At 40.1% G+C, this 26,541-nt stretch overlaps 1 protein-coding gene and 1 non-coding gene across 4 annotated transcripts in view; one reads left to right on the forward strand and one right to left on the reverse strand.

Annotated features, from left to right (window-relative positions):
• Positions 1–26,541, reverse strand: part of LOC124788045 (cytochrome P450 9e2-like) — a 124,599-nt gene that overhangs the window by 72,576 nt on the left and 25,482 nt on the right. The gene's annotated exons all lie outside the window — the stretch shown is intronic.
• On the forward strand, positions 25,559–25,632 carry Trnat-ugu. The gene has a single exon. It is a non-coding gene; the product is annotated as a tRNA-Thr (tRNA).

Below are 26,541 nucleotides of genomic sequence, written 5' to 3' on the forward strand. Positions count from 1 at the left end.
TGCTAAACTGCTGCTCCTAAAGTAAATCTTCGTATTTTTCTTTTCTGCTATTCATTCCATATATAAGACATATACTAGGCACACATGAAATATCTAAATTCCTATCCAAGCTGTATTTTTAAGGACCCTATTATTCAGAGTCTAGTTCAATGATTGCTGATTATAAAAGTATAAATAGTTCATGTTCAAAAATTTTATTTATAGAAGTATTCAAAATTTAAAATCTGTAAGAGTAATGTGCATTTGAAAATTTGACCCTACTGTCTTAGTTGAGACACACCTAATTTGAAAGCTCTCTATTTTCTTGTTTCTACAATAGACCTCATCTTGACAAAATAGTTCACTGGTGAATGGCCAGATGTCAGTGCCCAACACGCCCTCTGAATGAAGACATTCAGCCATTCACCTGTGAACTATTTTGTAGCAAAGTATGCCAGGAGAATCTGAAGAGCCATATCTCTTCTTTCTTGAAAACTGTATAATTAAAAATTTATCTTCATTCAAAATTGTGTTTCCAGAATGTTTGATTTTTACAATGTAATCCTTCCAAAATAAGTGTCATAATATTGTAGATGCAATTTTTCTGTTTTCAAAACTGTATAATTTTACTAGAATAATACTGGTTTATGAAGTACTCCAATCAGAGAATTTGAGTTTCTAGAAATATCTTGGTGATATTTTGTAAATCTCACTGTACACTCAAACTTCCACTTCAAAAAACAAACCATCATTTTTTATTATTTTACTTATTTAAGGGCATTGAGCCAATTCTTAATCGAAATACCTTCTTCACCTACTGTGTATACGTATCCACTGCTTTCTAGGTCTTTTATATTACTGTTTAAAAATTAAAATCAAACAATGGAAACTGCATCTTGCAACCTAAACAATATTATGAAAAGAAGAGATTGCCACTCACTGTAAAGATGGCACATTAATTTGCAGACAGACAGTTCATTTGTGTCTATTTAGTCATCATTACTTTATATGCTTTTTATGTGAACAGAGAAGTCCAATAATGAGTGTGATGACATGTGAATGAATGCAAACCATCTGAAGATGGGCACTGTGACTGAAACCTCATGTGTGTGTGATTCCAGTATGAGCTGCTGGAGATGGCAGTCATATGTGCTTGAGATGTGCTTGCCTCTGTGTGTGTGTGTGTGTGTGTGTGTGTGTGTGTGTGTGTGTGTGTAATATACAATCATACAAACTGTCAACAGATATCCATATGATTGTGTTCTGCATGGAAGATGGCTTTCTGGTCCATAGACAACCACGCCAACACTCATGTCAGAGCACCTATCAAATGAGGTAGTGTTTGCCAGCTAGCCTCACATCCACAATCCCTGTGTACACAGTCACAGACAGTGGAGCATGGTACAGAGAAGAACACCTACCAGACTCTAGGCAGTGGAGGGCCATAGGAAGAATGTAAGCAGGACAGTTGGAAACTGATGTGGCCTGATGGCTTAATGTGAATCTTTCTGTTGTTTCTGAGATGTGGTGACAGTTTGTAAGAGACCAAAACTGTATCCCAAAGACCAGGGCAAGGCCGACTACATGTGACATCAGGAAGAGAAGACTCTTAATTAGCTGTAAGGGCACAACAGTACCGCCTTAGTACTGCATGGCAACTGGCATCTGACCTCGCAGGATCCGCTGGATGTGCTGTATCAAGGCAAACGTGTACAGAAGGCTTTGGCACTGAGACCCTTACTGTCAGAGACTTGCTGTACGTGTGCCTCTGATACGTCTTCACAGAAGGGAACGTCTAGAGTGGAGTCATTAACAAGCCACCTTGACGGTCAAACAGTGGGCCAATGTTCTTTCCACAGATGAGTCTTGATTTGGTCTGGAGAGTGATTCTCGATGGATTCACATCTGGAGGAAACATGGAACATGATTTCGGGACCCAAATATTGTGGAAAGAGACCGGTTTCAAGGAGGATCCCTAATGCTGTGGGCAGGGATTATGTTGACCACCCGAACACCTCTTCATGAAATTGTATGGGTGAATCGGCACGGTTTAACTGCTGTCAGGTACTGTGAAGAGATCTTGGGACCTCATACGCAGTTGTTGTAGGGTGCTGTGGACCCAGGCTTTGTATTGGGCAATACATGGGTGGAAAATGTTTTCTTGGAAACAGAAGATATTGCATGCTCTCCCAATTAGAATTCTGCAGGGCATGTCCAGGATGCACTAAGGAGATGGGTTGCATCACATCAGCATCCACCAACCAAGACTTGAGAGCAACTCTGCAGGAAGAAGGGGCATTATTGCCTCAACAGAGATTGATGACATCAGTCAAGCATGCCTCATCAATATCACACCTGTATTGCTGCCAGAGGTGATTACACCCCATACTGAGCACATTAACCAGTTGTCAGAATGTGTGTGCAAACCAGTTAAGATGGAAAAAATGAAGAACATATTTGTCTACTGTTATGCATGTTGCATTTCTTTACACTCAGTATTCTTTACATTGTTTCTACTTTACTATCACTTGTTTAACAGTCTTTTCATTGTGCCTGTCTTCAACTCAACGAGTCGTCTTTATGGTGAGTAGCAATCTAATCTATCCTTTTCCTAATACTTTTGTTTAAAAAGTAATAACTTTGTATTTTAACATTTTTGTAACTATTATGTGTAAGCCACAGTTGATAAAACCTTTTTTTTTTTTTTTTTTTTTTTTTTTTTTTTTTTTTACTCAGCCATATGATCGGTTTGATGTTGCCTGCCCTGAATTTCTCTCCTGAGCAAACGTCTTGTTCTCAGAGCATCACTCGCACCCAACATCCTCAGCTACTTGTTGGGTACATACCAATCAGTCATACTCCACTTGGTGTGCAGAGGCAAAATACCCTCAAACTTCAAAAACAATGTAATAATTCCAATTCCAAAGACAGCAGAGGCTGTCAGGTGTTAGTATTACTGAACTACTGGTTTTTGGTTCCTAAGTTGGGGTGGCAAAATGCTGACACGAATTATTTACAAAAGAAGGGAAAAACTGATAGGAGTCGACCTTGGACAAGATCAGTTTGGATTCCAGAGAAATGTGAAACATGTAAGGCACTACTAGCACTATGACTTCTCTTAGAAGGTAGGTTGAAGAAATGCAAACCTACATTTATAGCCTTTGCAAACTTAAAGACAGCATTTGGCAGTGTTGGCTGGAACACATCCTTTGAAATTCTGAAGATAGCAGGGGTAAAATACAGAGAGCAAAAAGGTTATTAACAATGTGTACAGAAACCATATGACTGTTATAAGAGTAGAAGGGCATGGAAGAGAAGCAGTGGTTGAGAAGGGAGAAAGACAGGGTTGTAGCCTATTCCTGATGTTATTCAATCTATACATTGAGCAAGCAGTACAGCAAACCAAAGAAAAGTTTGGAGAAGGAATTAAAGTTCTATCAAAGGCATATTAAGGAATTCCAATAATTAATATGGTGGCTAATATACAGTTAAGGGGTGAAAAGCCGGCCGAAGTGGCCGCGCGGTTCTGGCGCTGCAGTCTGGAACCGCGAGACCGCTACGGTCGCAGGTTCGAATCCTGCCCCGGGCATGGATGTGTGTGATGTCCTTAGGTTAGTTAGGTTTAACTAGTTCTAAGTTCTAGGGGACTAATGACCTCAGCAGTTGAGTCCCATAGTGCTCAGAGCCATTTGAAGGGGTGAAAAATTGAAAAATGTTTGTAAAAAATATGATAAGTCTAATCTGGAAATGACATGGATTGTTTCAGGTGTGTCTAGTCATCATCACATTATTTGCTTTTAATTTAAGCAGAAGACTCCAACATTAACTGTGGAAACATGTAAATGAATGTAAACCACCTGACGATGGGAACAAGTCTGAAACCAGTCACGTGATAAATAAAATCACATTCTATTGTGACTGGTAATGCTTATTATTCTGGAATGGATAGTGTCTTGAAAGGAGGATATAATATTAACATCAACAAAGGCAAAACAAGTGTAATGTAATGTAGTCTAATTAAATCAGACAATGCTGAGGAAATTAGATTAGATAATGAGACTAAAAGAAGTAGATGAGTTTTGCTATTTGGGTAGTAAAATAACTAACAATGGCCATAGTGAGAGAATATAACATGTAGACTGACAGTGGCAATAAAACTGTTACTGAAGAAGAGAAATTGGTTAACACTGAATATAAATTTAAGTGTTAGGATATCTTTTATAAACTTATCTGTATGAAGTGTAGCCTTGTATGGAAGTGAAATGTGGATGATATGCAGTTCAGACAAAAAGAGAATAGATGTTTTCGAAATGTGGCACTACAGAAGTACACTGAGGATTAGATTGCTATGTCATGTAAATAATGAGGAGGGACTGAACAGAATTGGGGAGAAAATAAATTTATGGCACTACTTGACTAACGATGGGATCAGTTGATAGGGCACATTCTGAGACATCATGGAATCATCAGTTTAGTATTGGAGCCAAGTGTGTGTCATTACATGTAGGCTTTCACGGCCGGCATCTTCATCAGTAAACACTTCCGAGCTAAGTTGCCGTGGTCGATCTGTAGAACTTCTTCTCCCTGACGTTTCGTTCTCAACTACGGAGAACATCTTCCGAGGTGAAACGTCAGGGAGAAGAAGTTCTACAGATCGACCACGGCAACTTAGCCCGGAAGTGTTTACTGACCAAGTGTGTGTGTTTGGGACAGGACGGGGCGAGGGGAGTGGGGGGAGGGGTGTAAAAAACTGTAGTGGGAGACAGACCAAGAGATGAATACATAAGCAGATTCAGAAGGATGCAGATTGCAGTAGTTATTCCAGACCATAAATGCTACAAACTAACTTCAGTAATCATTTGGTTGTCACATCCTCCAATGATTTTACAAATTCCAAAAGAACGTTTTTTATTCCTTCCACCATATTTGACATTAAGTCTTCCAAGCTCTGTTAAACTCTAATACTGAATCCCCTTTGTCTTCCATACTGTGATGTTATTAAGTCCAGCACTTTATACATATCTACTGATACCACTCAGTATCCACACTTAAAAAAATAGGAATACACTATGTGATCAAAAGTATCAAGACATCTCTAAAAACATATGGTTTTCATATTAGGTGCATAGTAGTCATTAGACATTGTGACAGAGCAGAATGGAGTGCTCCGTGGAATTCACGGACTTCAAACATGGTCAGGTGATTGGGTGTCACTTGTGTCACACATCTGTACATGTGATTTCCACACACCTAAACATCCGTAGGTCCACTGCTTCCAATTTGATAGTGAAGTGGAAATGTGAAGGAACATGTACAGCGCAAAGGCTGATCTTGACTGTTCGCTGACAGAGACTGCCAACAGTTAAAGAGGATCGTAAATTGCTATAGGCAGACATCTATCCAGACCATCACACAGTAATTCCAAACTGCACCAGGATCCACTGCAAGTACTGTGACAGTTAGGCTAGAGGTGAGAAAACTTGGATTTCATGGTCGAGCGGCTGCTCATAAGCCACACATCATGCCAGTAAATCCCAAACGATGCCTCACTTGGTGTAACGAGTGTAAACATTGGATGATTGAACAGTGGAAAAATGTTGTGTGGGGTGATTAATCACAGTACACTATGTGGCAATCCGATGGCAGGGTGTGGGTATGTCAAATGCCTGGTGAACGTCATCTGCCAGCATGTGTAGTGCCAACAGCAAAATTCGGAGGTGGTGGTGTTATGGTGTGGTCACGTTTTTCATGAAGGGGGCTTGCACCTCTTGTTGTTTTGCATGGCACTATCACAGCACAGGCCTACATTGATGTTTTAAGCACCTTCTTGTTACCCACTGCTGAAGAACAATTCGTGGATGGCAATTGCACCTTTCAACACAATCGACCCCTATTCATAATGCATGGCCTGTGGCAGAGTGGTTACATGACAATAACATCCCTGTAATGGACCAGTGTGCACAGAGTCCTGACCTGAATCCTACAGAACATTTTTGGGATGTTTTGGAATGCCTACTTCATGCCAGGTGCCACCAACCAACACTGATACTTCACCTCAGTGCAGGACTCCATGAAGAATGGGCTGCCACTCCCCAAGAAACCTTCCAACACCTGACTGAATGTATGCCTGTGAGAGTGGAAGCTGACGTCAAGGCTAAGGGTGGGCCAACACCACACTGAATTCCAGCATTAGCGATGGAGGGCGCCACGAACTTTTAAGTCATTTTCAGCCAGGTGTCCAGATACTTTTGATCACATAGTGTACATTTAAATTAATTTTTAAATAATAATATTTCCTTAACTTTTATATTTTTGCATAAAAATTATAGAAAAGCTAAAGTGATTTGTTTACTAATAACATGAATATTATTACTCTCCACTTTGCTTATAATGACTGACTGTGCAATAAACTGTACTGTAACAACTGTAACAGTAAAAGAAAGCAATATTGGACAGTATTTATGTTCAAGCCTGGCAAAAGAGCAGTTCTAGTTGGTAGTTGGTACTTGGTAGTATGCTGCTGGATGTTTATTTTTTATATAAAGAAGCTGGAATGTAATTGTTTTGAAAAGGAAAATTATTGTTATTTAGAAGATTTTCTTTACAGAAAATTCAGAACAGAGGATTTAAAAGAAAATTGTGTTAAGACAATTTAATACTTGATGCTACTTGTATAATCCACTTCAATTTCTAAAGATACTTGCAGCTTCATTGCAATTCAAAACTGAGCCACCATTCAACCCCATGAAGAAGACAAAGAACCCATTATGAAACTATTAAATTAAGAATTAATGTAAACATGTCTTCTTTATTATTTGCATTGAGATGACAAAAATTTGAATATTGAGGATACAGTCATTACATCATAATAAGAAGAGTATTACTAAAACAACACACATTTCTTCCCCTATCATGTCATCATAAATTTCCCCCATTTCATAGAGGGCTTCAATGTACTTTTTCCACCTGTCTACACTCTCCTTTGCACTCTTTATGTTAATGCCTTTGTTCTAATTTCACAGATGGTCGTTTTTACTTTTCTGTATTCTGAATCTGCCTTCCAATAACCATTTCTTTTTTGATCTCTTCACATTTCACCTTTGTCCGCTACATTTCCTGTTTACATCATTTATAAATAATTTATATTGCTGTATTCCAGTCTTTCCCTGAACATTTTTATACTGGCTTCTTTTGGTGATCAGCTGAAGTATTTCTTCTGTTATCCAACATTTCTTCATAGTTACCTTCCATGTACATATAGTTGTCTGTCCTGCTTTTCGACGACCCCTGTAGAGATGTCCATTCCTCTTCCAAAGGACTTCCAATTGTGATATTCATTATTGCAGTACCTACAGCCTTAGAGAAATTCAAGCGCACCTCTTCATTAATCAATACTTTAATATCACACTTCTTTCCATATTGATTCTTCAGGACAATTCTCTTAAACTTCTGTCTGCTCTTTATCATTACTGAATTGTGATCAGCATCTGTATCTGCTACTGGATATGTCTTACAGACCTATACCTGATTTCAGAATCTCTGTCTGAGCATGGTGTACTGACAACTGGAATATTTGGTGTCACTGCACCTTTTCAGGAGTGTGCCTGGTACTCTTGTGATTTTTGGACAAAGCATTCAATATTACTAGCTGAAACGTACTGAAGAATCCAAAAAGTGTTTCTACTCTCTCTTTACTACCATCAAGCCCATATTTTCCTATACCTTTATCTCCTGTCCCTTCCCATCCTACAGCATTATGAACATTGACAGTATTTTCTAGCTTCCCTACCATGTTCAGACATCTGACATTCCATGCTTTGAATCATAGGCTGAGTTGGTTATTCACCCTTTTTCTCATAATCACCTCCAACTTGGCAAGGTCTCCCATAGATCTGAATGAGGAACTAATCCAGATTCTTTTGCCGATAGAAAGATCATGCTGCATATTTTCAACCACTTCCCAAATATCCGGTGTTTACATTTTAAGTGTCTTTAATGAAGGGGTTTCCATTACCTTCCGCATCCTTATGCAATTGTTCATTGCTGATTCTCCTGCCATTTAGGGGTTGTTTCCACCCCAAGGTTAAAAATTACCCTGAACCTCTATCCACAGCTCCACCCTCTTTGACAAATACCACTCATTCATACTCTATCCATTTCTTTGTGCTGACAAGCAAAAATTTCTTTAACTTGCCACAGATAATTGAGAAAAGTAAGCAGAAACTGTTGACATCACCACCTCTAAGGATACGTACTATTGTCCATAAAACAGCTGATGATTAATGATATGGCAGAATCAATGCAAGCCCGTCAGTTTAGGGTACCTATCAGATGACTTGAACAATATACTTTAGAATCTGGAGGTCACTATTGGTTACTTGCTCTTGCCTATCACAGCAATGAGTGTGACTCGAAGAGTCGCACAATCTACTGAGAGACAATAGTGTTGGAACAGTGCTTCCACTCCTTTTATTTGAACAAAAACAGTAGTTACATGTTCTGTACATGTTGAGAGTTTAGCACACAACATAAACTTCTGGCTGGAAATGTTATGCAAAGATTAACACTGTGAGATACTCAAGTCCATGAATAACATCAAATTCCATCATATTACTATGAGGTATCCTGCCAGAGACAAACACAGTCCCAGGTCACAGTGTAGGTTGTCAACAACAGAAAGAGGATAGCTGGCACAGATATTGTAAGCGTGCGTTTCCAGCCCACTGTAGTGTTCTGGCTGCCCGATGCATGTATGTGTCACTGCCAATTGTGGGATCAAATAAAGTCATACTATGTGAGTCACTAGCTACAGCATATCTACACAAAGAGTCAAAAATGAGCAATTTTTGGTGACTCTATTAGGGCTGGTGCCTCCGATAGGTCATCCATCTCAGTGTCCTGGATGGGCGGCTGGGTCCATCAGAGCCAGTGGAGTTTACAGGAGATGCCAGGACCAGTTGTGTTGGAGCAGGGGCACGGGACTACTTCTTGGTCTCTACAGAATGGCAGTGATGACTACAGTCATCTCATCGCAGCAGCAGCAGCAATTGAGTCCATAGGTGTCCACATTGTGAAGGTAGTGACCCTGGCCACTTATGATGCTAGCAGGGCAAGGACTGAGTGCAGAATGAGGGTGGGATCACCACCCATAGGACTCTGTAGTGAGGAGGAGGAGGACCCTGTCCTCAATTGACAGCCAGTGTTTCAAAGAAAAGTACCATCTTAATGTTGAGTCCAATCTCAGGGGGAGGCAGTCCAGCCAGCCGATTTAATCCATTCACAGATTTGTCCTATCATGGAATGCCTCCGAGTTTCTGTAGCAGTGGAGGATGTCACAACTGGAAAATCATTTAAGGTGCAAAGTGTTCCTGGGTCAACACAAAGGACACAACCTCCCACTGGTCAAATATATTGAGGCCAGCCAGGAGCTGGGAAGTGTCTGCATACACATAATGTCTGTTCGTTTGTATTCAATGTGATACTAATGTGCAGATAAAAAGAGGACCCACCACTAAGAGTGCTGTGGCATTTTGTCAGATAATGATAAGTAAGTGCCGAATAAAGTGAGCAAAGACTTTTGATCAGTCACTAAGTGGAATTTCACACGACAGAGATATGTGTGAAATTTGCACACTGCATAGACAATTGCAAAGGCCTCTTTCTCGATCTGTGCATCATTCTCTCAAGGGATTTATTTAACATTTTGGAAATGAAAGCTATCAGACATTCTGACACTTCTATTTGGCAGTGTGAAAGACAGTACTGAAACCATCCCCGGAAGTATCTGTAGCAAGAATCAAAGGTTTTTCCTGGGGAAGTACGGCACCAAACATGGTAACCTTTGAAGAACCTATTAAGAGAATGGAACACATTGTTGTGTGTTGATGGCCAAACTCAGCCTCTTCCTTTCAGAGGGAAGTAAGGGGCTGCAGTTCTTTTAAGTTATGGGGTGGGGACATGTTTTCAATGGCTTGTACATGGTACTTGGTCAGTAGTACCCTGTTGTTATTTATAATGAAACCCAGGTACATTAGACTGGCCTTCCACAGTGTGGAAAAAAAGTGAGTGTTGGCTTTCAAGTAGCCCATCTGTCAGATCGGTTGTTCCAAGTATCATTGGAAAATGGCAGGTAAGGTAGAAATACCAAAGGGAAGCTACAGATATCGATAAATACCAAACATGGTGTTAAAAATTTACACTCATTTTGGAGTCTGAATGCAAGGATAACTGCAAATACATCTCAACAGTTCAATTTTAGAGCAGTGAAGTTTGCCACCTTTTTATTTTGAAAAACATCCTCAATACACGTAATCGAATAGGTGTCACTTAACACTTGAGAATTAACTGCTTTAGTGTCTCCAGAAAGCCATTCAGTTTGTGTACCACTACTAAATGGGATGTCTATGAACTACACAAGATAAGTACGATCACATTTTGTTGTGGTTGGAGGTCATTGAGCTTGTTTTTGATCTCTTCATGCAATATACGTAAAACATAGTAGGAAATTGGATTGGAAGTACATCTTTGCCTGTTGCACAGCCTAGCCCTGGAGAAACCAACTCTGGAGAACTTGTGCAGATGCCATCAATGGTTTGGAAGCAAACTGTGGTGCAAACAAGAGGTATTGTCATAAGACAGAAAATCCAAACTGATTAAATTTGTTGAGACCAAAAATATTCTTGGTTGCAAAGGTACTGACAACAATAAAGATGACACCTCTGGTTGAAAACTCCCATGAATCAGAAGCTAGTGGCCATTGTACAACATTACCTTTCCCAAACAAGTTTGCAACAGCAGTGAACTCATTTCCATGTATGTATTTATCAGCAAATCTGAAGCCCCTTTATCAACTTGAAGCACTATCCATATGACAAATATTTTCAATTCATTTAATGACTTCTGTGGTATTCATGGTGGTTTCAACTTTATTTATAGAATCCTGCTCCATTCTCTTGCAGTCTTTGCATGACTGGAGAAATTGCAGACACTACCTATGTGATCATTTTTCTGACACCAAAAACACTGTTCACCACACCTGGGGCATCAGTGGCGAGGGAGGTGTGGAAAACAATTAGGATAGGATGGCAACTGATGTTTGTGGTAAATTAACATATAAAAAGAGCTAGAATCAGAAGAGTGTGACTGACTGTATGTTATCAACAAGAGAGTAGCCACTGAGTAAGGTCTAAGCATGTAGACGGAATATGACACTGGCTTGTTGTCACTGTGTAGGCAGCTTTATCCCATTCTGAAGACCATGGGACCATGTCATGTGACATGATGTGGCAGAGGGCATGTTTTCATCACATTGCAGTGTGCTTGCTCTTGGCTGCATGTATGTGGCACCATCGGTTGTGAGAGGGAGTGAATAGTCTTGATTTGTGATTCACTGGCTACAACGCATAGGACTCTTAACTTACACCTCAGTTGCTGCCAAGAAAGTCACTGATCATAAGAACAAATGAATGTTGATGTTCATAATTGTACAAACATCATCACTATTCGTCTATGGTGCAGCAGAAAAATGTTTTATGGAAATGTGACTTGAAACACATGCTGGGAATGGGTGGACCTAGCAGAAGCTGGGAGAATGATGTTTATCTGAGTGTGCTTTGGCAAAAGAGAAAATCTCTTGCAGTGTTTTTATGTTGTGGACAAGTTTTGCTAGTCTTGCACCAGGCTGTTAGTTTTGGTTGATGGAAAAATGATCCCAAATACCTTAAATTAACGTTTGACAAGAGCATGCTTCCAATAGTGTGACAATAATCTGGAATTGGACCTTTTCTGTAAAAACATAATAGTGTTTATTGTAAGAATATGTTGTAAAATGAAATTATGCCTCATTTTATTTACACAAACAATTCAGAATCACTCATGATTCATTTTCAGGTTGTGAACTGATGACAGCAGATTCAAAAAAAAAATTAATTTATTAGCTCAGAAAATTAGCATCATTGTGTGCTGGAACAGAAAATTTTTCTTGTTGATGCCTAGAGTTCCTCCTACATATCACTGCCTAATACACTCCAATAGCTGTTATTCTCCTAGTCAATGCAGCACTGTCAAAAGACTGTCGATGACTCCAAGGCAAAATCTACTATCATTAACCTAAAGTTTTGTGTCATCCATCCTTCTAGTTGCATATGTTTTCTGCATCACTGCAGATGTAATGTGTAGAAGGAACACTTACCCAAAGCCACAGCCCAGCTTCCAGCAAACCTGGAGGTTCCATTTAACTAGGTATAAGATTGATCCTGATTTGTGGTGTGCTGACTTGTGATCTACAATGGCTGATGGTCTAATGTAATATACATGTGAATCTGTATTCCTCTATTTTACGGAACCAGTATGAATAATATGTGCACTTGTCTTGGATCACCAGCACCAAAACTGATAAATGTTAAAAGACAATTATATTCTCCACCTTGGCTGTTACACAATCATTGTCATTTATATCATACGATCAGCTGATTTTGGCACTGTGCAATTTTCAAATGTTATTCCTACTGTTATAACATGACACTGTCAATCTGTGCAGCATAAATACAAAACTCACAATACATTGCACACAACATTGCTTTACATGGGTTGACAGTGATGAATCAGCCCCTGTAGTGCAATGTTCTGTGTGATATGAGTTTTATGTTTACAAACATATGCTGCTACAGCAGAAACATTGTTTTAAATTGGTGACGAGACTGGAACATTGTTCTTTCTTGAGTCTAATACAACAGCAGTCAAATATTTCAATAACAGCTGCATATTTGCATACAGCCACACAGGATGACAGTGTAAAGTTGTGATTACAGGAGTAGCACTTGAAAATGGCATGATGCAGAAATCAGCTCACTGTGTACAAGAAATGACAGTGATTGTATAACAGCCAAGGTAAAAAAAAAAGGAACTGTCTTTAAATAAATTCATGGCTTTGATACCAAACTTGAAAAAAATCTGCTGATAAATGTGAAATTTATTGAGTAATTCTTTCATTTTATTATTCATTAGTTTCTCTCCAATTCTCTGGGTCCTTCTGATCCAAAGCCACTTGCTCCGGAGTGAGTCATTGTAAATATATTGTCACATAGAAGAAGGTGTAATTAGATGAATGGCGAACAATAACTTCACTTAACGAAGGTTTATTCAGCACTTGCCCATACAAGAGCACGGAGCGAACTGCCTCCGGTCAGAACACATACAGTATATATACAGCTACAGAACATTCCAGAAATACGATTCTTAACATTTGTGTATAGTTCTACAATGTATTCGAACCAAATATAGAAATCAAAATGTTACAGACCAGGTGAGTTTTGAACTCACAACCTTCCATTCAACAGTTTAGTATCATAACCACTATACCATGGTACTACTCTGCATCTTCTGCAACATTCCTCCCTCCTTAACAGAACACCATCTCAGTGTTACATCCTCCTGGTCCGGGAACGAGTCATCAGTCCTACATACTCCAACTCCCGATGACTGATGCTCACCCTGGCAGTGATCTTCTTATAACTTCTTTTGCCACTATGCTCTTCATCACCTTTCCGCATGTTGCCTGTCGCTGGAGCTTCGAATTTACAAGTAACATCAGATAACTGTCACAACCTTATAAGGTCCAAAGTAGCGCCTGAGGAGCTTATCAGAGAGACCAACATTCCAAACAGGAGTGAAGATCCAGATGAGGTCACCAGTCTGGTAGACAACAGGGTGGTGGCTCACGTCATAACTTTGGCGATCATTTTCTTGAGCCTGCAGTGTGTGGAGTCCAGCTAACTGGCGAGCTTCCTCAGCTCTGGTTAACACCTGGCCGATGTAGTCATTTTCCACGTCATCAGGATGTACCGGAAACACAGTGTCCATCGTCGTAGTCGCCTCACACCCATGCACCAGGAAAAATAGCATAAATCCTATGGTGTCATGTTTGGCAGTGTTGTGGGCAAACGTCACGAAAGGTAGCACCTCATCCCAGTTGCTCCGCTCAACAATGTCGAACACTAACAGCATCTCAACCAAGGTCTTATTAAGGCATTCAGTAACCCCATTACGTTGCGGATGGTAGGTGGTTGTCATGTGATGAGTAATGTTGCACCAACAGTTTCTCTCTGTCACAAGATTCAATTGAAAAACTTTCCCTCAATGAATAATTAATGACCTTTGGGCACCGTCTTCTACGATGAATTTGGCTACCTTGAATGCTTTGGCTGTTTTCACAGCTTTTGTAATGCATAGTGTGTCAGATAATAAGTGCAAACAATAATCCATCTATTGCCACTAGCAGACAGTGGAAATCATCCAAGGAGGTCAATCCCAACACAATGGAAAGGCGTTTCGGCTGGTGGAATTGGTACGAGTCAGCCAGGTGGTTTCTGAGGAACTGCTTTTCTCCTCTGGCACTCTCTACAGTGTGAAACATAGTGACAGACATTCCTAAATAAACACAAAATGTCCAGGTATTTTGATTTCTTTTGCTCCAAAGAGACACTTTCATGGAGTAAGTTTCAGTCCACTTTGTTGGAGACACTTGAAAATGGTCCTCAGTCTTTTTATATGTTCATCAGATGTCTCTAAGAACACTATGATGTCATCTAAATAACAAAGACACATCGTCCATTTCAGGTGTCATAGAAGATTATCCATCATCCATTCAAAAGTTGGTGCATTACACAAACCGAACAGCATTACCTTAAACTCGTACAGGCTCTCAGGGGTGATGAATGCAGTTTTCTCACGATCAGCCTCATCTACTTTGATTTGCCAGTATCACGAGTACATGTCCATGGTTGAGAAAAACTTAGCCCCCTTCAGACAATCTAGTGTATCGTCAATTTGTGGAAGAGGGTAAACATCCTTTTTAGTTATCTTATGAAGCTTCCTGTAATCAACACAAAAGTGCCAACTGCCATCCTTCTTCCTGACAAGGACCACTGGTGATGACCATGGGCTCTGTGAAGGCTCAATGATGTCATTCTTCATCATTTTCTCTACCTCGTCACATTCCATTGCTGACACACAGTATGCTCTCTGGCTTATTGGTTGATGGTCTTCGGTGCTAATCTGGTTCTTCACCGTCGATTTGTCTAATTTGCTCTTCAACTAGCATTCAGAGAACTCTTGAAGAATTGCAAGTAGCTTCTTCTGTTGTTCCTTAGTAAGATCTAGTGATAGTAGAGCTAGAAGATCTTAACTCATAGTAGTAACACTAATTTCACCTAAAGACTCGGAATGGGAGGTTTCTATGATGCTCAGCTGTTCTTCAATTAACGGCTCAGTGTTTGCTACGCACATGCATCTTGTAAGGATCTGCAGTTCTCGGCAACAGTTAACTATCCACAGTTCACTGAATCTGTTCTTAAATGAGGTGACAGAGGCTTGGATGACCAAGTTATTCTTCAGTTGTATGCTTCTCCTACATACCACAAGATCCATGGGTTGATTCATGGCATGACACATGACAGTTACCTTTCTAGTGCTGATTGCAGAAATGATCACTTCATCCAGCACACAGTCTCCACACACTCAGATGTGCATCTTCCTGGCCACAATATCTCATCTGGTCTAGCATAATATCCGAGCAACCACTATCTATAATTGCCTGAGAAGCTTCCAAAAAGTCCCATCTGAGAATGACGTCATGTCTAAACTCTTGTAAGACGATGAATTCTAAGGGCTGTGTATGGCCACTTATACCCACATGAATGGTACATCTTCCTGTAGGTTTTACATATTTCCCATTAGCCGCCTTCGGCAGAGATGTTTTGTTGTCGACAAATACGGTCTTCTGCAACTGGCGACGGTACTTCTCTGAAATGACTGAATATGATGCTCCAGAGCCTACAAGAGCTTGGGCCAAGTCGGCCATCCATGAGGATATCGACATAGTTTCCTACCATTTTTTTTTCCCTACATTTTTGTAGTGATCGATGGCCTCACCTCCAAGGAAGATTGCACCCTTTAGTTTCCAGGTTGTGGCGGCTAGGGGATCAGCTGGAGCTTCTAAACGGTGATGGAGACCTTGATTGGCGTGTTAGGGAGCGTCCTCTCCAGCAGCTAGCTTGTGGCAATGGTGACCTTCGTCATCCTGCACCCACATCTTATTCATCTTCATCGTCCTGGAGTTGGCATCGGCTAAGATTGGTCGCCTGTCTTCTGGTGCGGGCATCATCAAATATCGACTGCCTTTCTCGACAATAGCACACCACATGTCCCTGTCATCCGCAGTGGAAACATACTGGTTGGTTATCCTGGGTCCTCCAGATGTCAGTCTTCCTTGGTGTCCAAACTGGTTCCTCATGCAGCATTGTAGGAACATAACTCCGCCTGGGTCTCGACTTTTTCACAGTTTTAAAGGTTAATGAAGGACGAGAGATTGGGTCCAATGCCTGTTCCACTTCCTCCCTTATGATCTCTTGAAGCGTCTCAGTTTTTTGCCCACTGTGCAATCCAAGTGCCCTCTGAACTTCCTCTCTCACTATCCGACGAAGAACTCTTGTGAAATCAGTTGCTTTCTCCATCACAGACATCGATACGACATTTGGAAGCCGTTCAAACTTTTTGCATGTAATTCTTTTCTGATGCATTGTCTCAATATACCGGCACCATTTTATGAAGTCATCTGCCATCAAAACCTCCTTCAGAAGTATGGCTTGATACATGTCCTCAGCAATACCCTTCATGAGATGTCCAACCTTATTTTCCTCCAACATTCTAGGATCCACTATTTTACACAGCTCCAAGACGTCGTGAATGTAGGATGCTGTAGTTTTTCCTGGACGCTGTGCCCTGCACTTTAATTTATCTTCAGCCTTGCACTTCTGTTGTTGTGTGTTGCTGAAATACTTGCGCAGTTCCGCCTGGAATACTTCCCAGCTTGTGAACTTCTCTTCGTTGTTCTCATACCATTGCTTGGCAGTGCCCTACAAGTAGAAAAATATGTTAACGAACAACACAGTGTCATCCCATTTGTTAAATTTGACTATATGCTCATATACCTCCAGCCACTTGTTTGGATCTTGGCCATCGTCATGAGAGAACCCGGAAGGATGTCTTATGTGGTGGCACACAGTTGCTGTCATCGTAACGTCCTCTTCTTCTTCTGTCTGCAGTAGATTGCGATCTGTTGAATATGGCTCAGACTCAGGTTTCTTGCCACATAAATGGCGGTTCTGTCGTGCCCTAATGGGAGCCACTGTGTTGTCGATGATGTGTGCTATCACAAGTTCCAATATCCAGCGGCTCCACCAGAACAATGTCATGTAGAAGAAGGTGTAATTAGATGAATGACAAACACTAACTTTAGTTAATGAAGGTTTATTCAGCATTTGCACATACAAGAGTGTGGAGCGAACTGCCTCCGGCCAGAACACATACAGTATATACACAGCTACAGAACATTTCAGTACAATGATTCTTGACATTTGTGGATACTTCCAGAATGTACTCAAACTGAATATAGAAATTAAATTGGTACAGTCCGGGTGAGTTTTAAACTCACGACCCTCCATTCAACAGTTTAGTATCATAACCACTACACCACGATACTACTCAGCTTCTTCTGCGACAGTATCTCGGAATACTAAGAAAAAGTTAAAAACATGAAATATGAGATTTGTAAATTCTTCTTCTTCTTCTTCTTCTTCAGCGATCATCCTAAGGATTGACTGACAGCAGTTAAAAGTGGCAGCAGATTTCAACTCTCCCTGTCTCTCCAATTTCCTCCTCATTTGTAACAATAAAAAAATTAAAAAGAAAACATAGGTGAAAGCTCATAAACTACTGTGAGGATGTCCTCTACAAAATAGGAGGAGATGCCACAAGGAGTATTTTTGTTTCATTTGAAATTAGCCAGTCACATTTCCAATTTTATTCTGGAAGTCTATTCAAAATGTAACCTTCAGACCTGTGTATATATTCTGTACTATGATCAAGGATCTGATATCCAAGTGTAAATTGACTGTCTACAGTTCAATGAGTGAAAACTGCAGTTCGTTTTGGATGAGTAATGAAGGGATATCCAGCCCGCCTCACAATCACACATTAAGTCATCTCCTAGGAGATGTTCAGTTTTGGACTTTCACTGCTGCGGTAGTGAAAACATTCTCCAATGACGATATTGAACAACTAGTTAAATGCCCATGAAAATATGAACAGAACAGTTAAACTGAGTATCATAGGGCCAGGAAACCTCATCAGTCCTAGGATATTTTCCAGTCACTTTTTCCTTTTTCTTCCACCTCTAGCAATGATTTTTGTATCTGGAGCTGCCGTGTTGCACTATGATGGCTCTGTTAGTCACCTGAAAAGTCAAAGGAAGGCAAGGGCAGGTGATCTCCAATTGAACTACACCAGGAAATAACTGGTGTTGGAACTAATGTTCACACTGATGACAGCTTTAGTGTAATGTTATTACCAGATCTCTCTGTGAGGCTTTTACACAGGGCTAGGAAATGCCCTTTAGTATAACTTAAAAATCCCTCAGTTATTTGCTAATGGAGCAGAAACAATCATGAGTGTAAGGGGTGCACCAGATCACAATTCAAAAACACCAATACAATACTTGTCAGATTTAAAATTATTTTCTGTTGAAGTTGAAGTTGAAGTAAATTAAAAATTTAGATTTTGAAAATCTTTATTGAGGTTGCTTATTAAACTGAACTTTATCACTCACGCATTAAAATCATTAATGGAGGTTGTAATGTGGCAGACCAGGATACGCCGTAATGAAGAGATTGATCCTTTACCTGAGATGCACACAGTTCACATTTTATTTTACCATCAAGTACAAAAGTTTGTGTTTCTCTCCATTTACACATGAAGTTTAATTATGAATTGACAGAATGTATTATTACTCAGATAATGCTTAGCCAAAAATATAAGGATTAAAATCAAATGTGTCAAATACATATTTGTATTTTCTGCTTCAAAATAATTTGTGACAAAAATTTTTACACTAGAAATAACAGAATTATGATATGAAATGACACAAATGGTAGTAAATGAGTATTTGCATCTGTAATTAGAGATAACTTTTAAAATATTGTTGTAATTATAAATTTTTCAGTTTTTCTGACGTAAACATCAAATACTTCATGATTTTGAGTAAATAATTTGTGTGTACTGCTTATATTGTTTACTGATATGTAACACAATTAATTTCATGTAAAAATTTGCTACTGTGTTTCATTAAATTTTTAAATGTAACAATGTTTGTAATAACTTGCCATCATTATTTGTTATAAGTAACAGCATGCCTTGTTATAAGTAACAGGGTGCCTCAGCTCAAGTGTGCTAGTATGGCTGGAGATAGTACAAGGAATTCATTGTTTGTCAGAGCACCTTGCAATACAAGTTCATTAGTTATAATTGATGTATTTTATGAAAGTTATAACACAGATTGTAAAGTGCATTTTTTTTCCTTCAATAGAGTCCTTATCAAACATCCTACACGCATGATGAACAAATTTTATTTTGAACTGCAGCGAATCAAGTTTTTTCCAATCACACAACTACAAAGAAAGATCCAGCTAAGACATGCTACTAATAATGTCAGTATTTGTAAAACACTTCTTTAACTATTTTGAAACATAGTACTAAACTGAAATTTTTGTCAACTTATCAAACCATTCTGTAGCAGATTGTTACAATGTATGAGGGAGATTCAGATGAAAAACCTTAAAAGTGTAATTAAAAATGAACATTTTGCACCACTGTTCTGTAAGTTGGCAGTATTGTTACCAATTATGTAAGGAATGCCCTACAGGAAGCAACATACTATACACAGACTAGTGAAACATGGCCACAAACCAGTTCAAAATGGCTGCCCTGTTTGTGACACGCACCAGGGTGGAATAGCATTCTGTCATATATTTCCTGAGCAGTGAAGGTAGAAATCTATTAAAATCCATTGGCGAATGAAGGCCAAGTATGGTGATGTATGTCTGTCATTGCAGCAAGTGTTTGAGTGGAGCAGAAAGTTTGAAAGTTGCATGACTTCTGTGACAGATGCTCAGCACCCAGATCAGGCATACTGCGTTGTGACACCAGAGTCTACTGCAGCAGTTGAAGCCATTGTGATATAAAATCATTATGCAACAGTTGATGGAACAGCCAGAAATATGAACATTAATCATGGCTCAGCACATTACATCATTCATCAAATGCTTAGTTTTTCAAAGTGTCTGCAATATGAGTGCAACAGCAGCTCACTCCAGAATTGAAAGAGCAACACATTACATCTGTGAAGAGCTTTTGCAGCACTTTGAAGCAGAAGGTGATGGCTTCTTCATGAGAATCATTACAGGAGACAAAACTGTGGTACACTACCACCAACCCAAAACAAGAAAGCAAGCAAGTAGCAGCACCATTCCTCATTATTGAAACCCCTGAATTTCTGGATGCAGCCATCTGCAGGGAAGGTTTTACTGACTCTCTTTTGGATGAGCAAGGTGAAGTCTTGGAACACTACGCAAGTATAGGAGACACCATCACTAGAGCACTGTATTCCAGTATGTTTAAAAATCAGCTTCAGCCTGGAATTAGGTTTCAGTGACATGGACTCCTCATTGCAGATGTAATTTTGAAAAATGACAATGTTTGGCTTCATGTCGTTCATGCAACACTAGCAAACCATCAATGACCCACATGTTGATACTCTGCTACATCTGCCATACCCACCAGACCTCGCACCACATGTTTGGGCAGCTCAAAGAGGCAATGGGAGGAAAGAAATTGCAGTCCAATGAAAAAGTGCTGCATCAGGTAATGCACAAGTGGCTGCGCACATGAATAAATTCCCCCTCTCCCCTGCCCCCCCCCCTCCCCCCACAGGAATCCATGCACTTCCAATACACTGGGGGAAGTGTATTAAATGACATGGAGATTGTGTCAAAAAATGATACACCTGTGTTCCACTTTTGTACAATTAAAAAACCATATTTAAGGTTTTCATTTAAACCCCCCCCCCCCAACCTCCCTCTGCCACATATATGGACTATGAGGGGTAGGCTGGCCCAGAAATCTCTGATGAGCTAAGAAACCACTTTTCACATCAGATTTCCTTATCAATTGCAGCCATTTTGCTTCTGAAAGGGGCAACATTCTTTCCCAACTTAAAAATCCACTGCATGCCATGTTGTATAAGAACTGTAAAAAGACCTTTGAGTGACTTGAAGGTACCCTTCATTGAATCTAGTCCTTCAATCTTGCATCCAAACTGCTGCTAATGACATAGATGTTTAAAAATAATTGTGTCAGAAATGCAGTTGATGTACTTTCACAAGATAACCAAGACTCAACCTGTACTATTTTTATTATTTTCTGTTTCAACATAATTCTAATACTTTGTTAATCTGATATTGTTTTACAGTCCCTCTTTTTATTAATTAAATCTAGCAAGTTAGTAATTAGTAAACTTACAAAACCTGTTTGATTCTTTCCCTGTAATTGTTTTTAATATTAAGACTTATCCACATCTACATCTATATGGATACACTGCAAATCACATTCAACTTCCTGGCAGACGGTTCATCGAACCACCTTCACAGTTCTCTATTATTCCAATCTCGTATAGCATGCGGAAAGAATAAACACCTATATATTTCTGTATGAGCTCTGATTTCCCTTATTTTATCATAGTGACTGTTCCTCCCTATGTAGGTCGGTGTCAACAAAATATTTTCGCATTCGAAGGACAAAGTTGATGACCACAATTTTGTGAGAAAAATCCATCACAGCGAAAAACGCCTTTCTTATGATTTTGAATATGCTGAAAGAGTTGAGTATGTCAGTCGATGAACGCTTTTAGTTAAAATACATGGACAATAAGGCTATTTCTATGCATGTTCTAATATTAACTAGTTTATATGAGGGCATGCTGAAAAGTAATGTCAATTTTTTTTATGTGAAACTCTTGATGCTTTTTAAATAAAACAGACATTACTAGCCTTCTGCATCCTTATTCTTAGTGTCTATATATTTATTTCTCAACATAGTCATCCTCATAGTCATGCTGGCAATGAACACATTTTTCCCAATGAGAGACCATTTCATCGATTCTGTCACTATAGAAAGTTTTGTTGGTGAAGCCACAACCTCACCTCTGCTTGCACCACTTCTTCACTATTACAGTGAAATCCTTGAAGGTGTTCTTTAGGTTTTGGAAACAGACGAAAATCATATGCGGCCAAGTCAGGACTGTGTGCAGGATGATCAATGACAGTGAACCTTAAGCTTTGGGTTGTTGCAGATGTAACAGCACTCACGTGTGGTTGGCATTGTCATGCTGAAGGAGAGGATGCTCCATATGTGGATGAACACTGAATTAGAAATTAGATCACAGCATGTTGCCTCACACGCACCAACATAGTTACATTACACACCACCATGTTATATGCTACAATGCGGAGAACTTTAATGACGGAGGGCTGTAAATATGTAGACATGAAGAATAAAAATGTTGAATGTTAAAAACATTCCTTTTATTTTAAAAACTTCAACAGTCTTCACATAAAAAAATCAGAATCATTAAGTTTCAGTACACCCTTGTACATTATAAGATCTGGTCAACAAACATTTATAAATAACAGCAACTCTAGAAGTTTTGACACCTATCTTAACTATCGTCTTTTAAAACTCATACTCCGCATATTGGCAAAGTACTCTTCCTAATGTTTTATGCACTGCAGTATCTGTTCCAACCACTTGGTGAAGGCTTTGAGATAGACTTCTCCTTTTGGGTATATAAAATATACAGAGATTTCATGAAACTCAAATTGAGTATTACAGATGGTAGCTTTTACTTTCACCAATAGGAAGAATTCATACCAAGTTGGACCAGGCTTACAGGAAAGATGGTTCTGGAATGTGACTCCTCAAACAGAGACTCTCTCATGCAAGGTCTTATAAACCAATCCAAGATTGGATTCAATTTGTTGACAGGTGAAGTTTTCTTCAGCTATGTTGGCCTCGACTTAGTCCAACCTAAACACAATATTCCTCATGTCTGAACTCAATGAACAATGGCACACTTTGTTCAGGTCAAGCACCACTGAGCATACATATTTTTAAAAAGTCATGTTTAATAACCAACAACAGCTTTTGATGAAATAAATCTTTATTAACTACCAGTTTCAGTCATCTGATGTCTTCAGGGATTAAAATCATTTGCAACAACTTATATGGCAATATTATTACTGTGTAATCAAATAAAATAAAAACTCTCGTGCATCACTACCATTAGTAGTAAACTGTTAACAGTTTGTTGCATTTTAGTATTAGCATCAATGACACAGGATCATTTTTATTTCATTTGACGCCACAGGAACAACCAAATGTTGCTGTAAATAATTTAGATATCTGAAAATGATCTGATGATCAAAAAAAGTAACTAACTAATGTTTATTTCATCATTCATTCTTTGTGGATCTGAAATACAACTTTTTTCAAGTGACAAATTGCTGCTTTGGAAAGTGAAGAGTCAACAAATTCTGGCTGCAAATGATCCAAAGACTGATTTTGATTCTATTCTACCTTAAAATCATCACACAGATATGCTCCTGTTTCAGATTCATTGCACACACCGAAACATAGCCTACCCAGTAGGCTGAGCAAGCTGAAACAAAATTTACTGGCAATTGTTCCAGTACCAACCACCGTTCTATAAAATTAAACATGGCTGTCTAATAATGGTAGAAGCACCAAGGACAACAATCTTTTTCAGGATTTCATGCAGAATCCTCTATAGGGAACGATGAATCTGTCAGCTTTCTGTGGGTAGTGCCAACACATGTCCACGCATCCTTGGATTAATCTCCGAAGATATTTGCTCACGGCTGACAATCCAGATGATCATGAAGCCATATAACTGAGGTACAAATAATTACATCTCCACTGTACTTGTTTTGAAAAACCAGCTTTTGATGCACAATCCCTTTATGTTGTCACACTCTTAACTGTGGGTCTTTTAGTTGGGCTGTTGCAATGCTTCCACCATCTGTTTATGCACATATCATTATCCCATGAATTTTCGTCATTTCAGTGTATTTTGTAGTATGATACATCAAAGGAATTTGAAAACCATCCTGGTTTATGACTACTCAACTGCTGCCTACAACTCACAGAAATTAGTTGGAGCTGGCCATTGAGGCACATATCTCAACTGACTGCATCCAACATGTGCTCAGTAGGTGTGAGTCGGATGTCTTGTGGTGTCACACAAGCAACCTCATGTTTCTGCTATGTTCCTCACACTATTCTGACACAGTTCAGTGGAGATGGTATACTGCATTAGCTTGTTGAAAGGACAGGTCATCTACAGGCTGCTTTAGATTGACAGAATGATTCATATTACTGGACAGTTGGTTCCTGATCATTTGACAGTAAGAAACAATGGCAGTCATTCAGGTTTCCCACTTCATATCATATAAAAATCAACCTCATGAGGATACCTCCATAGCAAGGCTGAACAATTCTCTGTTGGTACGTGGAATGCATCACCTCCTGTGTTTTGCAACATACCCTTACATACACCACAGAGATGAGCTCATACTGAATGGTATTACTGATCACTGGCTATTGTTGTCCAGCACTGCATTGGCAAGTGTTTCTCTGTATCCCTGTTCATTTACCTGCTGTTACAATCCTTGACAGTAGACAGCAGCCCTGCCATCAACATATTGTTGTCCACAGCAGTTGGCTGGCAGCAGCAGTTTTCCTGAACAAAGGTACTCCTGGTACAATAGTGACACATTGGCACATGGAAAGCCAAGTGCCTCCACAATCTCAAAACTGGAATCCCTCATATGCCCTGGACACACACAGTGTGGCCATGATCAACTACAAAGGTCATGTGTCTTGCCCATTCCAGGCTTGACAGTCATGATGATACCCAGTACAACCTCTGACGAGATCATCATCATTCATGATAGTGGCTAGACTGGACTGCATACAACACTGGAGTGTTAAAAAATTGGGACTTTGTATGGGCACCGATGACCGCACAGTTGATCACCCCACAACCCAATCATCATCATCTCCCCCCCCCTCTTCCTCTCCCCCCTCTCCCTCTCCGCCCCCTCTCCCTCTCCCTCTCTCTACCCCCCCCCCCCCCTTCCATGACAGTAGCTATCACTAATCACTATTTCAATTGCTCATGGGTATAAAGGATTCATCTTCCATGAAGGTCCACAGCAAACAGGCAATGCAATGGCATCACTTTTGAAATGAAATATCATTGTGGTGTAAAGAACTGCATTCCTAAACAGTCAAAACTGTAAACTGCATGTGGTGCCAACAAAGTTTTTCAGCCATAATGATCTAGGTTGAACCGATTCTTAATCTCACAATTTTCAAATGTCTCTTGCACTTGTAGGTAGGGGGGAGTAGGCGTGGTAATTATGATGATATATAGTCACTTGCACTCCCATTAGTTACTATTGATACTTTTATTTATATACTAAGATGGTATTTGTTCTTTCGGACATGTTCTTTCGGCACTACGAATGTAGTGCGGGACAATATGTTGACAATATGGGTTTCGCGGAAGGCGTGCCAGAGAGAAATCCCTGCAGTCGCACTATCCTCTGTGTCCTCGGTGGCTCAAATGGATAGAGCGTCTGCCATGTACGCAGGAGATCCCGGGTTCGAGTCCCGGTCGGGGCACACACTTTCATCTGTCCCCGTTGACATATGTCAACGCCTGTAAGCAGCTAAGGGTGTTCATTTCATTGTAAACACTTTTATTCTCGCAGTGTATATCCAATACGTGTAGCATGGAGTACATCCTACAGAGAACTGACCTGGCAAAGATACAGTTGTTCTTGCTGTGGTAGGGCAGTGATATTACTGGGGGCGGGGGGGGGGGGGGGGGGGGGGGGGTAGAGCCAGTGGTTCTATGTCTCTACAGAGACCTCTCCACAAGTGCAGAGCATGGTGACTTGTGTACATCATGATGCACTGTCCTGCTGGTGGTAACAAGGGCTGATGTATCATAGTCCGCCAGGTGCTTGGGCCATAATGTCGGCGGCAGTACCGATGGGGGAGTGGCAGTATTGGTTCAGGTGTTGGTGGCTGGTTGTATGTCGTCTGGGTCCAGTGCTGGTAAGGCTGTCGGTCTGCCGCTGGTGGTATCTAGGGTGTCAGTTTCGTTGGGAAGCGCTCTGGGGCCGACACGAGAAGATAGCCGTCTGAAGAACGAGTTGACCACATTTTCTGGGAGTGAGTAAGTTTCTGCGAGAAAAACCGTAGGGGTTGGGTTGCACCACGCACTTCCTGTTGTAGCACCACCCCGATCGCTGGGGTCGGTCATTATTACCATAAGGGCGTCCAGCGAGGGGAGTGCCAGGTTGGTGGTTTGAGTAACGTCGGTTTTGATGTTCTCGAAAGCTGCTTGTCTACGTGAGCTTACATTTGCATAACATGTTCTTGCCGTGGAGTGACTCTCAGAGAAGCAGAAGTGTTTCTGCAGCATGGGGGAGGTCTTCTCGGTAAAAATTAATGACCCCTAAAAAATGGCGGAACTCTTGATAGTTCATCAGGGATGAAAGGTTATGGATTTAGTCTGTCTTTTCT

This window comes from Schistocerca piceifrons, chromosome 3, assembly GCF_021461385.2.
Source record: "Schistocerca piceifrons isolate TAMUIC-IGC-003096 chromosome 3, iqSchPice1.1, whole genome shotgun sequence".
Taxonomy (NCBI): domain Eukaryota; kingdom Metazoa; phylum Arthropoda; class Insecta; order Orthoptera; family Acrididae; genus Schistocerca; species Schistocerca piceifrons.